General features: G+C 42.4%; 1 protein-coding gene and 1 pseudogene across 1 annotated transcript in view; both read left to right on the forward strand.

Annotated features, from left to right (window-relative positions):
• Mre11 (MRE11 homolog, double strand break repair nuclease) overlaps positions 1–15,098 on the forward strand; it is a 70,587-nt gene extending 55,489 nt beyond the window's left edge. Inside the window, exon 21 of the transcript XR_009057019.1 lies at positions 15,071–15,098. The gene's annotated coding sequence lies outside the window, so the exon portion shown is untranslated. The remainder of the gene's footprint in view (positions 1–15,070) is intronic.
• Positions 14,409–15,889, forward strand: LOC130872649 (39S ribosomal protein L32, mitochondrial-like; annotated as a pseudogene).
• Positions 15,890–16,294: the final 405 nt, after the last annotated feature.

Raw genomic sequence — 16,294 nt, forward strand, 5'->3', positions numbered from 1 at the left:
CTATAACTGAAACCTTTTTTGGTCTGAGTATTATGCCCTGGAAATTGCTTCTTATCTTATACAGATGTCCCTTACTTTTATAGCTTTGGCTATACACTTAGTTTTAAATACCAGTAGTTTATTTTATTGTCCTCGGTTTGTGCTTTCTGATAGCTCTGATTCTTATCGTTATAAATGTTAGTGTTGTGTTAGCGTATTCACAGGTTTTGAAGTTACTTCTTTAGCGAAAGTTCTTAGAAGTTCGGTCCCTTAATGGAAGAATAAATGCAGGGACTGTTTTGCCCCGTATTGCCGAATTCCCATTACAGAGGCTACAGCAGCCGTGTGTGGCTGTGTGTGCCCTTCACCTCCCAGTCTTTAACAGTGTTCTTAGTTTGTAACCCATCTGGCAGTGGCGAACAGCTCTTGGTACAGCCGAGTCTTGATTCTCATGAGTGAGCTTACTAAGTGTCTGGCCCATTTCTGGTTTTCTCAGGAGTTTGCTCAGTCATATTTTTGTCCATTTAGGGGAGATCTTAGTTTCCATTTGATATAAAAGTATATTAATATTGTTGATAATCTTATGCTTTTCCTGATTTTTCGAATTTATTTTTTGAAATGGCAGTAGTCCAAGAGCTTTTGATGTCTCTTGAATTCCCCTTACAGAGTTGCCAATTGCAAGGGTGTATGTTTCAGTGAGTCTGTATGTAAGCCCACTGCCTCACTTGACGCTAAAGGAGTGAAGGTGTCATCAGTGTCGGCTACTTCTCTTCAGTGCGGACCCTAGGCCGTGCACGCCATGCAGCTGCTCTGTCCCTGAGCTCCACACTCTGCTTACTTCTATAGTTTATTGTTTTTTCTAGATTGCAGGGTAAGGAATTTCATCATGGCATTTCATATATGTTGTTACCCTGCATTCTCATTTGTTCTTCCCCACTGTTCCCCTCCCTCCCTGTTTAGTCCCTAAAGCCTTCTTAACATGTGTATTCCACTGCCCAACTTCTCTTCCCTGAAGATCTCTTCCTCCTTTCTGATATCCTGTCGAGGCATGGTCTACACACATGCATACACACATGTATATACAGACACACAAATATGCCCATGCCCACACCTTTCAATATAGCTTCAACATGAGAGAGAATGCAGCTGTCTTTCTGACCTATTCCACCCAACAGTTGTTTCCAGTTACATCATTTTTCTATAAATGTCATAATCTTTTTTCTTTACAGCTGAAAAAATTACAGCTGATAAAATTTTTTGTTATCCATTCATCTGCTGATAGACCCCAGGCTGATTTCTTCCCGGGTTACTGTGACTGTGGACCAATGGACACGAATGTTCAGGAGTCTCTGGACCACAGCTGGCCATGCAATATTTGGATTTCAGTTCTTGAGAGTCCTCCGCTGAGCGCTGCAGTGCCACACAGCCGTGAGTGAGGGCTCCCTTTCCCACACGCTCGTCCATGTTTCTTGGTAGTGGCCGTTGTGACTGGTTGAGATGGAATCAGAAAGCCCTTTTAGTTTGTATTTCCTTGATGGCTAAAGGTGCCAAACATGTTTTAAAGTATTACATTTTCTTATAATCACATTTATGAGTTCTTGGGAATATTTTCTGTGCTCTGAGAGCCTTTTCAGAAAGCCCTGGCCTATCCCAATGTGCACAGAAGGCCGAGCACAGCTTTCAGGAGTTGGTTCTCCTACGTGAGGGTCCTGGACATTGAACCCAGGCTTGTCACCCGGCGACCCATCTCAGCAGCCCCTAATAATTCATGTTTAATATAATCAGATTTATCTCTTGTTCCTACTTCTTTACAATTTAACTTCATAGTTGCATTTTAGTTTATTAATGATTAATGTTCTTACATTCTATTTTAGGAGACCCTCCCTACCATAAAGCCACAATTCTTTTATTTGCCTTCTAGGAGTCTATCTAAAGTTTGCTTTTTACATTTTGTTGTTTACCTGGGAATTGGTTTTTATGTGTGGTGTGAGGTAGGGATCATGTTGCATCCATTCTGTTTTACTTAGAAATGGCTCACTGGCGCCGTGTGTTGAGATGGCCACACTTTCCTGTGTGCTGCTGGCCTGTCTCAGTTATTATTGAGTGCCTGTATACACTGACGCTTGAAAATGCTATTCCTTCTTCACGGGCTGTTGGAAATTAATTACATTTAACTGATGTGGTTTTATAATGAGTGCTTAACTGAAAGACTACTCTTTGCTACTTTGGTTTTTATTCTTAAAAGCTACTTTGGGACTTCTAGACTCTACATTTTCAAATACATTTAATAATTACTGTACTACTGTGACCTAATAGAAGGTTTTAACAAAATCTCATGTATTTCAGTTTTATTATGGTTCATAGCTATTGACAATTGCAGTTGGCTTAATTTAAGCCTTGGTTTTGTTCCCAGGGTTTACTAGACATCTCTTTTGACAAAGAAGATAGTGTGTTTCCAGGGCTAAAGCTGACAATGTGGGCTTAGCAGCATTCCTTCCCTACTGGGCTCTATCCATTTCCCTCTGAAACGCTGCCTGGTCATGCCTGGCCTATGACCAGCGAATGTTCATTTGCCTGTTAGCAACACAGCCCAGGTGAGAGAATTATGTAGTTTCTCATAGCCACATCTTGTCGGGCTTCCCTCCCTCCAGCTGTGTGAAGCATTGCATCCTCCCCTCCAGCTGTGTGAAGCATTGCATCTTCCCTCCCTCCAGCTGTGTGAAGCATTGCTGTCCTCCCCTCCAGCTGTGTGAAACATTGCTGTCCTCCCCTCCAGCTGTGTGAAGTATTGCATCCTCCCTCCAGCTGTGTGAAGCACTGCATCTTCCCTCCCTCCAGCTGTGTGAAGCATTCCATCCTCCCTCCCTACAGCTGTGTGAAACATTGCTGTCCTCCCCTCCAGCTGTGTGAAACATTGCATCTTCCCTCCCCTCCAGCTGTGTGAAGCTTTGCTGTCCTTCCCTCCCTCCAGTGTGTGAAGCATTGCAGCCTCCCCTGTTCTTTTGAGACTTTGATGTATCAGTTATTTTTATCCCTGATCAAATACCTGACTCAAGGTACCTTGAAGATGGAAGGGTTTAGTGTGACCCATTTTTGAGAGTATCTACAGTCCATCATGGCAGAAGAAGCATAAGGGCAAGAACTTGAGGCCGATGGTCACATTGTTTGTGTAGTCAGGACTCAGATGCATGCTGCTTCTCAGCTAGCTTCTTCCATATCCCCATCCCACTTTTGGAACAAAGTCTCACAGTGTAGCCCAGACCAGCCTTAGACTAAAAACTTTGCTACAGACATAAGCTACCACACCAGTTCCATTCTTCCCATATGGCTGCACTTCCTCCAGTCCACTGAGGTTTGTACCATAACCTATCATGACTTATAACAGAAAACGTTAGCCTCAAATCCAAAAGGAAATTTGAACAGAAAAGAAAATCAAAGCTCCTTTGAGTCCTGTCTAAAGGCAGAGCCTGGCCCATTTAAGGTGAATAAGGAGAGGGCTGTGTCTTGGAGAGAGGTGTTTCAGATGATATGGGCTTCATATTAAACACTGAACTGGAACCACTGGTTATCTCTTCGAGTTCTCACAAGTGTTGAAGATGTAAGCAGTGTCTAGCTGGTTTAGAGTATGTAATTGGTAAGGTCTGAGAGATTCTTGAGATTACTTCATGTGCCTGTCCACTAAAAATGTATTTAATGGTAATTTTTCCACAGGATGTTTCTGTGATTTGTTCTCCTGAAATTACATTTATTGGTTTTCCCCTAAATATTAAAAATGTGTGATATTCTACACGACCTAAAAAGAGCTAGAAGCATGAAGGATTCTGAAGAACCAGCCTGCCTCCATCTTAGGCTTACAAGCCATCTTCAAATAAAGACAAACTAGGTTCATTCTCGTAAATGTTAAACCTCTGTTTCTCAAGAATTGGCCTATCCCCCACCTGTAACCTTAACCACAAATGGTTCTGAACTGCCTGTTCCAGAAATGGCAAACACGTCTTTGTTTCAAAAAGTTGTTTATAACCATTTTGCAATCATACCTTTCTTTCAAAAGGTTGCTATGACTACCTGTTGTTATGACTACCTTGTTATGCCCATCTTGCAACTATGTCTTTGTTTCAGGAGATCATTAGGACTAATTATCATTGTGATTCTGCTCCTGTAACCTCACCAGTTTTGCCCACCAAATCTTCCATTGGAAACCCCTTTACCCCTGAGCTATAAAAACTTGTCTTCCTTATATCCAGTGCTGACCTCTTGAACCCCATCTTAGGGGGAGGCAGCCTGTGCACATGAATTAAAGGCTTGCTTTAATTAATCACTTGCTCAAATTAGTTTGGCCATGATGATTTGGGTCAGTGCTCCTTTCCCTCCTATCTTTGGGATTAACAGTAAATGTGTATGTTTGTAGATGGCTACCTCATTCCTTTAGATCAAACTCTTGGATATGAAGTATTAGTCTTGGTTTGAGGTTGTATTCAAAGAGTAACAGTTCGTGGCATTGCTTGGCTGAATAACAAAAGGGTATGAAGGTGAAACAAGACTGGAAATGCAAATAGCTAACCAGCCTAGGACTTTGTCAGCAGTGAAATTCAACTTAGCACATCAGCTTTGCTTGTCTGTGAGCATCCCACCACTGACAAAATATGAAGGAAGAAAAGTTTATTTTCCCCTCACAGTTTCAGAGCCTGGAACCCATGGCCCATTGGCTCCATAGTTTTAGGCCTCTTTAGAAGCAAAACATGGAGATTTGTGTGATAGGGAAATTCTTATTTCATGGTGACTGAAAAGGCTAGGGACAAAATATATCCTCCAGGGGCCTGTCCCTCAGGGTTCTGCCTCCTGTAACCAGGCCCCACCTCCTAGAATTTCTGCCATCTCCCATGAAGATCTGAAGCCACCAGTGGTTAATCCATTGATGAAGATGGATCTCTCCCAATCCCTAGAAACTCACCTTGGATCGCATGTTACGTTACTGTGTGCCTTCCACACAGGAGCTTCTGGGAGGCATTTCAGATGCAAACCATAGCATGAATGTGGTAGTTTGAAAGAAAATGACCCCCAAAGTGAGTGGCAGTATTAGGAGGTGTGCTTTGTTGGAGTAGGTATAGCCTTATTGGAGGAAGTGTGTCAGTCACTGTAGGCTGGGCTTTGAGGTCTTCTATGTTCAAGCTATGCCCAATGTAATAGTTTACTTCCTGTTGCCTGAGAATCATGCAGAGCTTTGAGCTCCTTCTGTAGCACTAAGTTTGCCTACATGCCATCGTATTCCACTATGATGATTATGAACTAAACCTCTGAAGTATAATCCAGTCCTAATGAAATGTTTTCTTTTATAAGAGTTGCCATGGTCAATGGTGTCTCTTCACAGCAATAGAAACTGTAACTAAGAAAAATGAGTGTACAGTTTTGTTCTTCAGTATTGAATACCAGCTGTGCCCCAAGCACTAGGAAAATATCCATCAGTGACCCTCAGCTTTTAGTCTAAACAACTAAAACCTTTTCTGTGTTTTTCCTCTGAGCCAGGCCTGCCCTAGATCACCACAAAGCTCACTAAGGTGGATATTTTTACTGACTAAGGGGAAGTAGTACTCCAAAACTGACTTGGATGAATCACACAACTCTAATTACCGGAAGGCGAACACCCAGGTCTCACTGACTAGCTATCTTACCATTAGCTTATGGGTGAGGAAGGGTTTTAGAGCCTGGAATCAATAAAAACATCCTGTTACAATGCATTTTGCTGAATCAGCCAATGATGAAGTATTGGGTAGGGTAAGTGAATGAGGCATTCTCTCCTGCTCTGACGTGGGATTCCCCTCAGTATACTATGAATACCATTGGTTAATAAAGAAACTGTCTTGAGCAAAACTTAGGTAGGCAGGGAAAACTAAATTGAATGCTGGGAGAAAGAAGGCAGAGTCAAAGGAGAAGCCATGGAGCCACTACCAGAGACAGATATGCTGAAACCTTGCTGGTAGGCCATGAACCTCATAATAAAATAATGGAGATGGGATAAATATGTAAGAGTTAGTCAATAAGAAGCTAGAGCTAATGGGCCAAGCAGTGATTTGATTAATACAGTTTCTGTGTGATTATTTCGTGGATGAGCAGCCTCTCCCTACACTGCTACTGCTGAGAGTATGAATATATATACCCCATATATATTATATATATAATATATATATATTATATATATATTTGGCCTCCTACCAGGCAATTGAACAAGTTATCATAACTGTAGAACATTTCATCTCCCCTATGTAGAATTCTATGTTTTGGACTCTATCCTATCCTCTAATCTAGACCAGAGGGAAGAAAATGAATGAAACTGGAAGAGAAATGTATGTCTTCATATAACAAGTCTAGAGAGATTATATAAAAACATTACCAAGGATTATTCATTACAGTGAAAACTATATTATGCTACAGTATTTCACAAGATAAAAATACTGTCTAGCCATTTTTTTTTGACACAGGGTTTCCCTGAGTAGCCCTGGCTGTCCTGGAGCTAGCCCTGTAGACCAGACTGGCCTTGAACTCACAAAGATACACCTGCCTCTACCTCCCAAGTGCTGGGATTAGAGGTGTGCACTGCCTGCTTATTCAGCCATTTAAAAGAAAATTTTAATTTCTTTTAAGTTTTAATTTTTTTAATTAAAACCTTCGAGAAAAACTTGATAATGGGGAGAATGATTAAAAATAATTTTAACTCTGATAGAAAACAGATAAAATTACATTTCTAGTATATGTAAAAAAAACATTAAAAGAGCACCAGATATTAGTGATAAGTGTGCAGGTGCCTGGGGAGGACACAAGGGGGCAGCACTGTCCCCTGGAGCAGAGTTACAGAGGAATGGATGCTGAAGAGTGGACTTATCTTCCCCAGTGCAGCCACTGGGCCATCTCTCCAGCCCTGGGATTGTTTTATGAACTTTGGTGGTATTTCTTGGGGTTTTCTTTTTTTCATAAATTCCATTTATATGTAGGAAAAAGAGGCTTTTAGTACACAGACAACAGAGGCTTGCAGAGAGGACTTTATTCCAATACTTCCTGCCGAACACCGTCTGCTCTCAAGGAGGGAGAGTGAAGTTAGTGGCTCTGCTGGGTTTCTCTGGACACTTTGCATGCTTTTCTTTTAACAGCGTCTGTGTTTTCTTGTATTCTTACATTAAGTGTTTAGTGAGAGCTGACTCTGAGCTGGGCATCAAGCCAAGTTATGGTATAAAAGGCAGGAGCCGGTGCTTGCCCTTAAGAAAGCTGTGAGAGGAGCCACATAGAGCCGGCTGCTACACTATGTAACAAGGCTGGTGTGCAGGAGAGAGCAGGGCGAGTCCAGCCAGGTCCCGGAGGAGAGGGCGGGGCAAGTCCAGCCGGGTCCAGGAGGAGAGGGCAGGGTGAGCCCAGCCGGGGGTCCAGGAGGAGAGGGCAGGGTGAGTCCAGCCGGGTCCCAGAGGGTGGGGTGAGCCCAGCCCGAGGTCCAGCAGCTTTGTGGAACTCACTTGATGTTCAGAATTTTTATTTAGCAATTAAGCCACTAGGTGTCATATAAATGGTATTGTTTTTCTCACATAACTTAAATTATATTTCATTACTCTACCCTTTAATCACAGTCTTTCAAAATGTCAAGTGAATTTTTGGAATAGTCTGCCTGGTGGGCCAGAATCTGACTCACATTCTGATCTGCACGTTTGCTGCGTGGTGAGCCTTTCCTAACTCTAAACCATGGTCATTAGACTCCAAGCCCATAGTGGCCATTGCCAGTCCACTGCCTAAGTCTAATTGTTGGAATTAGTCTTTGTCATAGCATGAGTCTTATAAAAATGAATGTGAAAAAAGACAAGTTTTGCTTCCTGGAACTCAGAATTAATGCCCCCAAATGGTAGTTTTTAAAAGTCTTATTAAAGCATTTTTTCAAAAGCAACTTTCGAATGACAGTTATAGCTTCATCTTCAGGAGATGGCTGCACATCTCCCAATCCACTGGTGATTTCTAGAACATCTTCTTAAAACATTTTATTTTTAAAATTACATTTGTTCAGAGAGAGAAAGAGAGAGAGAGAGCCACAGGAAGGTCAGATAACAGTTTGTAGGAACAGGACCCCTGGCTGAACATAGGTCTTGGGATTGATAGCAAGTGACTTCACCCACTAACTCATCCTAGCCCCACCTAGAAAGAGCTTTAACAAAATTTTGATTTGGCATTTTTAAAAACACTTTAATCGCTATTCTTCCTCTGAAAAACGCAATATTACTCAAGTAGCTTAAAAATCCTGGTTAATTATCCTCTTTCACATTCAGAAGGTTTTATTTGAAACAAAGCACACAGCAGGAATAACTGAAGCAGAAAAATAGCTCAATGGCAATTAGCATAAAATTAGAGCGTATGCCGAGAAAATATTCAGTCAGCTTGAAATCTGTAATTCCTTGCAACCCCAGTTCCATGGCCTTAGAGGGACTGTGTCTTTGCTCCATCCAAGCTCTAGTGAAGAGATGTCCAGCATTAGCAACAGAATCCGAAAATCGTCATTTATAGAAAGTGGAAGTTTATGAGCTCTTTAACTTTTTTATGTACAAGTGTGTATGTGTGTGATGTATTGTGAGGTATATGCATTGGTGCATGCATGTATGGAGTGTCCGTGTATATGGCATATGCACACATTCATACATAATCATGGAGGCTTCAACAGGAAGCCAGACGTCCTCTGCCATTCTACCTTACTCCTTTGAAGCAGTGTCTTTCAATGAACCTGGAACTCATGGTTAACTTCTTGTTTGAGAGTTTGTTTGTTTGTTTGTTTGTTTTGGCTAAGCTGGCAGCCAGTAATTCCCAGCTCCCCAGCCATCTTCCTGTCTCCATCTCCCCATTCTGGGGTGCCAGACATCCATAGCTTTTATAGGTGCTTGGATTTGAATTCTGCTCCTCTTACATAGGTAGCATGTTCTCCTAACTGCTGAGTCCTTAATGTACAGGGTCCTTCATGACAGACGAAGTATCAGAAATGATAGTTTGCATCCTGGTACCCAGCCTGCCTCCGGATATGCTCCACTTGGGTTCTGCACTGAATGTGGTATTAGGAATAAGGCAGTTCTTGTCTTGAGAAAACTGTAGTGGGAAGACAGATGTGTAGCAACAGCAAGATAACAACAAGGAAAGGAACTAAGAGACGAGATCTTGTGTTAGCATTATCATACAGGGTGATTTGGGGGCCCTCCCCTACTGTGTTAGTGTCATCATACAGAGTGATTTGGGGGCCCTCTCCTACTGTCCTTCTGGTGGGAAAGGGGTTTAGAGATTCTTCAGTGAAGAGGCCGCATTAGAACTGGTCTTGAAGAAGAGAGGAACTGGGTCACAGAGATGACTCAGTTGGCAAAGTGCTCATGGAAGTGTGGGGACGTGAGCGCCCCAGAACTCACATAGAAAGGTTGGTTTGATTCTCACCACAGGAGACCTGGAGACTTATTGTCCAAGTAGCCTATTTGGTGAGTTCCGGGTCCCAGAGAAAGATGGTCCTGTCTCAAAAACCAAGGTGAATAGAGCCAGAAGAATGACACCTAAGGTTGTCTTCTGGCCCCCATACATGTGCTCACATGTATACAAATATGCACACACGCATGCACACATGCAAAATGAACAAGGTTGTTTCTGGCTCTTGAGTGACAGAGGCAGAGGTCATGAGGTAGAAACAGCATTTTCAAGTGCTTCAAGAAATAGATGAGATGCAGTTAACCCTAAATTCTCACTCGGTTAGATTGGAAAAGAGAGAGTTATTAGAAAGTAAGGGAAAGATGGAGAGGATGAGTCTAGTTTGCAGCTTCTTGCTAAGAGAACTAGTATTTCAGGGGAAAATGGCCAGTCAGCCATCAGTGTGAAGTACAGGTCTGGGCTTTGCAGAGAGATGGCCAATGAGATACAGGTTTTGAGTCTTGGTGAGTGGTGGAATGCTAAATCAATAGAGGTACCTGGGGTTACCCAAAGATAGGCTTGAATCAAGAGAAGTCAATCACGTGGGTTGCTCCTCTGTATTCTGTGATTACCACTGATTAATAAGGAATGCTTTGGACCTATAGCAAGACAGAACTTCGCTAGGTGGGGAAAACTAAGCTAAATGCTGGGAGAAAGAAGACAGAGTCAGTGAGACACCATGTAGCTCCGCCAGAGACAGACACCGGAATTTTACCCAGTAAGCCACACCCTCGTGGTGATACATAGATTAATAGAGATGGGTTAATTTAAGATATGAGTTAGCCAGAAATATGCTTAAGCTATTGGCCAAACAGTATTGCAAATAATATGGTTTCTGTGTGATTATTTTGGGACTGAACAGCTAGGAATGAACAAGCGGGCTCCTACTACAGATCACAGATGATGGTACCCTGGAAACTGCCGGGCCATGCTGTGGATGTATACAGCTTATGCTACTTTACCGAGTAGGTAGTTTGATGGGAGTTGGCCCAAGAGTCATGCCACCATTTATAAAACTTACACATAGAAGTGGAGAGTGGGCTTGTGAGGTGACTGAGTGTGTAAAGATGCCTGTCATGCAACCCTGGTGACTTGAGTTCTATCCCTAGGACCCAAGTAAAGGTGGAAGGATGGAACCAACTCTTCAGTGTTGTCCTTTGCCCTGTACACATATGCCATGGCACCCTGAACCCTCTCCCACATGCACCATTCATACACCTACAATGTTTTATATATTACTATATCACAGATTAATGCAGATGATGGCACACATATGTAATTATAACACTCAGGAGGCAGAGGCAGAAGCATCCCCCACACATGTGAGACCAGTTTGGTCTGTGGAGCAATCTCCATGCCAACTAAGACTCACTCCAAGTGGAATGTTCTAACCACAACCAGTTCAATTTGGGTTCACAAACTATAGGCAGGCCTTAGGTATAATTCCTTTTCCGTATGCTAGGTATACTCTTATAATCTTGCCCTAGTGTCTTGCTTGTCAGGGGGTTATATAACTTTTTTGCATATATTTGAGCATTTATTCAGCAGAACTTGGTATTTCAGGCTTATCTGGTTCCTTTTCAAGAATGTTATCACCTGCGGCGGGTAATCGTGATTGTTAGCTTGATTGGATCGGAAGATGCACACTGGTGAGTGTGTCTGTGGTGGCGTTTCCAGGGAGGACTGAAATGGCCACTGACCTGATGTGGAAAGGCCTGCATGTGGGTAGGGACATTCGTTAGGCTGGACCACCCAGATGGATAGAACTACAAGAGGATGTCAGGCAGCAGGTGTAACTCGACTCTTCCTGGGTGAGTGTGTCTGGTCCACAGCCATCACTAAGGACATCAGACTCACTTCTTCAGCCTTTCACTGTAGACTCCAGACAGCACGTCTTCAGACCGTCCTAGGTCTTCAGTTTCATACTGAGCTATACCATTAGTTCCTGTATTTTGACGCTTCTAGCTTCTTGGACTAAGCAGCTATTCAGGTTCTTGCTTCACCTCTAGTCGTATGAGCCAATACAGTAAGTCCCCTGTGGTGATTTGAGTGTGAATGACTCCTATAGACTCATATATTTGAATAATTAGTCTCCAGTTGGTGGAACTGTTTGGTAAGAAATAGGTGTATCACTGGGAACAGGCTTCGAAGTGTGTTTCTCTGCCTTGTGGCTGTGCATCAAGATGTGAGCTCCAGCTACTGCTCCACCATCATGGACTCTAACCCTCTGAAATGAAGCCAAATTAAAAGTTTCTTACATAAATTGCCTTGGCCATAATGTTTTATCACAGCAATAGACAAGTACCTAAGACATATCTTTTCATATCCACACATATGCACACAGACACAGACACCATGATGATTTTGTCCCTCTAGTGGATTCTAATCCATCAACATAGACAAACCAAGTCACTGTCACACACCTGGAACCATGCCGATTTCTTGTTCTTTCCTCTGCCACCAATTGATATGGGATGGATCTGGAAATAGTGTTATTAGTTTAAACCTGAGTTTTTTAGTAAGGCATTGATGTTGAAGAGGCATCATGATATCCTTGGGGGTACTGATGTGTGTCTTAGTCAGTGAAAAGACACTATGCAATTCTTATAAAGGAAAGCATTCAATTGGAGCTTGCTTACAATTTCAGAGATTTAGTCCATTGTCATTCTGACAAGGGAGCATGGTGGTGTGCAGGCAAGCATGGTGTTGGAAAATAGCTGAGAGTTCTACGTTCAGATCTACAGGCAACAGGAAGAAAGAGTCACTGGATCTGACATGGGCTTTTAAAACCCTCAAGCCTCCCTCAGTGACATACTTCCTCCAACAAGGCCACATCTACTCCACATCTACTCCAACAAGCCCCACCTCCTGATCCCTCTCAAGTAGTGTCACTCCCTGATGACAAAGCATTCAAATATATGAGCCTATAATGGCCATTCTTGTTCAAACTACCACATTCTACCCCCTGTTCCCCATAGGCTTGTAACCATATCATAATGCAAAAATATATTCAGTCCAACTTCAAAAGTCCCCCTAGTCTATAACCTTCTCAACATTGTTTAAAAGTTTGAAGTTCAAAGTCTCTTCTGAGGCTCATGGCATTCTCTTAACTGCAACTCCCAGTAAAGTCAAAATAAAAAATCACATATTTTGACATGCAATGGTATAGAATATATATTACCATTCCAAAAGGGAGCATAATGAGGAAATAACCAAGACTGAAAACCAGCCACGGAAACTCCAAAGTCTGCATCTCATATTTGACGCCAAAGAGATCTTTAGATCTCTAACTCCTTTCAACTGTGCTGGCTACAGCATGCTTCTCTCTCCTGGGCTGGTTCTGTTCCCTGCTAGCAGCTCTCCTTGGCAGGCCTTCACAGGTCTGGCATCTCCAACGTCCTGGAGTCTCCAACACAATCCAGGCTTCACTTTCCCAGATTCAGGCAATGGCCTCTCTAGATCTTTGTGCAGGGGCACCCCTGACATATGCCTGGCCTCAGTAGCTTTCCTTAGCCTCAACGGGAGATTCCACAGTCCCTTCCTTGTATTCTTGATTCTAAAGCCAGAACTACAAGTCTGAAGCTGCCAAGTTCTGGTGCTTGCTGGGGCTGGAATGTGCCCCCCCCCCCCGGTAAATTTCATCAGCATGTTTTCTGTTGTTAATTATTTCCCTCAGTGTTTAAGCTTTTTAAAATTCCTTTTGGAAGTTGGAAACCAACTGGGTGGAGTCTTGCCCTGAGGTTACCACTCTCTTTATTCCATTTGGTATCAGGCTTTTCTTTAAACTTTACCTCTTTTAGCTCTAGATTTAGCTCTGTTACACTTCCTGGTGCTCCTTTTCTCCCCAAACTGTGTATTTTGTATTTTTCCTTTCTCGGCTTGCTCCTTGTCATTATACATCTGCATAAGAGATCACTAATAACCACATGATAGAGCCAATGCTAGGCTGTCTTGAAATCTCCTCTGCCAACACCAATAACCCAAAACTTTTCAGTTTAGACTCAGGAAGATTTTTAGGACAAGAGAGAGAAACAGCCACTTTCTTTGCCAAAATATCATAAGAATAGTCTGTAAACCACTTCCTAGTATTCTCTAGAACCCCTTGAGTTAGGTCATCATAATCCACATTTCTCTCAGCATCACTATCTTCTACACTCCTACTAGTATGGTCCATTTAGCTCTGTTTAAAGTTTTCAATTGCTTTCCTAATCCAAAGTCCCAAAGTCCACATTCTACCAACAAGCAGCATGGTCAAGCTTGTCACAGCAAGCCTGCCAGCCCCACTCCTAATAACAACTTTAGTCTTCAGGTTGTGTTGCTGTGAAGAGACACTATGAGCACAGTAATTCATACAAAGGTGAGCATTTACTTGGGGCATGTTTACAGTTTCAGACATTTAGTTCATTGCCATCATGGTGGGGACATGGTTCTGGAGCAGGAGCTGAGAGTTCTACATCTGGGCCTGCAAACAGCAGGAAGAGAGAGACACTGGGGTTGACGGGCTTTTGAAACCTCAAAGCCCACCCTTAGCAACATTCTTCCTTCAACAGTGCCATACCTATTTCAACAAGGACACACCTCCCAATCCTTCTCAAGTAGTGCCACTCCTTGCTGACCAGCTATTCAAATATATTTTGAATTGGGGGCCATTCTTATTCAAACCACCACAATGTGATTCTCCGAAAACTATTTTTTAAAATTTTTTGTTTACACTTTCTAATGTTTTTATTGTTATAATTTAGAAACACCTCTTTGAATCATTGTGTGGTGTCATATGAGTTTTTGTCAAAACATACTTGCAAAGTGATGGCCTATGACTCTTCAAGACAGCTTAAAGTGAACCCTAGACTCTGCACTTGGGCATGTTTGATTGCGTAATTATGACTAGAGATGTAGCAGTGTAAGGGCCCTTTTCACATTCTGACTGCACACACACATCCTTGACTTTTTTTATTCAGAATGCACAAATGGAGTTGGCTCCTTCTGTAAGAACAGTTCCTGTGTCCCCTAATCTCTATGTGATGGTAATTTACAGATTAGCAAATAAGCCTTTGAAGAAAGATGGAGTAACTCAGCCTTGGTGTGGAGTTAGACAAGGGAAGCTCTCACTTTGGTAAAGGCCAGGGTAAAGTGTGGACCCTGGAGTGCTCTGAGGTCCCGCCTAGCTGTGTGCATACTGTCTACTTAAGGAAGAGGAAATGGCTTGAACTGCATGCCTGCTCTTGGCATCCTCAATATCTCCTATCTCTCTGGAGCACAAGAGTGCAGCTTCTGTCTCCCAGCACCAAAACTGACTTACCCAGGGCCTTCTGCTTCTCAAACCCGCTTTGACCAAGCATTTGTTACTTATTCTGTCTGATGGCTTTCCCTTGTGATCAAATACACAATCCCCCTGTTCTAACCTGCTAGCCCTGTAGGACCTACAAGGTTCATCTGCAGAGCTGGGAGACCCCTCCTCTCACCATGCTACTCCCAAATGCAGTGGCTTAAAAGGTGAATGCAGTGTGAAAGTAAGATATTTTCTGGAACTTTCTGATAAAATAATGGAGAAATGTGGGCTAAAATTCCAAGGAAGCTTGAGACCAAAGGAGGCATCTTTATTTTTTAAAACATCTTTACTGCCCAGCAGGCATCCCTCTCCAGTGAGAAACATGCTATCTCCTTGCTGCTGCTGTCCTTCCCGTGGCCGGCGCGTCCCCGACCGCTCCGGAGGTGCTTGGAGCTGCTGCAGCGACTAAGGCAGAACTGGAACAGCCTTGCCAGTCCCCAGTGGGCACCAGCATTAGCAGTCCAGGGTCCATCCATACTCACAGATCCAGCCCACGACACCAGTGGAAACAAAGAGGATTCCAGCTTTTTAGATAGTATCTTTTGGATGGCAGCTCCCCAAAACAGACGCTCCATTGAAGTTAACCGGTGTAGGAGAAGAAACTCCTGGAAGCTTATTAAAATTAAGAACAATATAGACGTTTGCCCTGAATGTGGCCATCTGAAGCAGAAACATGTTCTCTGTGGCTACTGCTATGAGAAAGTACACAAGGAAATAACACAAATCAGACAACAAATATGGACTCAAGAAGGGGGCCCCTTTAAAGCCCCAACTGTAGAGACTGTGGTACTGTACACGGGAGAGAAACCATCAGAGAGCATGATCAGGGCAAGAGGATTATTGAACGAAATACGAAGAGGCCATCTTGGTTCACCCAGAATTGATATTGAAGACGTTAAAAAATAATAATTTCATAGTCTCTAAAATCAGGAGTCTTTGCTTTTATGTTGTGCCTGTTTTCATATCAATGTATTTTAAAAATTGACTTTATTAGCTGTTAATTTTAAATGAAGTAATTTGAAGAGTGTCTCTTGAATAAACTCAATATTTATGCAAAGGCGTAGTGGATTAATATGTGTGTTTCTATAATGCTGTTGGGTCTTAATTAAACCTAAAATTTCCCCAGACCAAAACATAAAAAAGTAATAAAATTCATAGCTAATTATATGGACTGTTTGAATTCTTTCGGATTTTTGAAATGATATTTGTATCAATGAGAAAAGGTTGTAGGCCAGGCCCATCGCACACTTCTATAATCCCAGCATTCAGGAGTAGAAGCAGGAGGATCTTGAGTTCCAGGCCAGCCAGGGCTACAAAGTGAGACCCAGTCTTAAAAAAAAGAGAGAGAGAGAGAGAGACTTTCTTCTTTGTTGTTTTAGCAAAATTGTCTTTGAAAGATTTGCTTTTATGGAACATACTGTGGTAATTTCCTTAAATAATAGTAATAATTCTTACTTTACATTAATCACATTCCAGTGTCATTGTAGATGTTTGTGAGATTGTTTGGAGAATTTTTTTTAAATG

This window comes from Chionomys nivalis, chromosome 4 (genome assembly GCF_950005125.1).
Source record: "Chionomys nivalis chromosome 4, mChiNiv1.1, whole genome shotgun sequence".
Classification (NCBI taxonomy): domain Eukaryota; kingdom Metazoa; phylum Chordata; class Mammalia; order Rodentia; family Cricetidae; genus Chionomys; species Chionomys nivalis.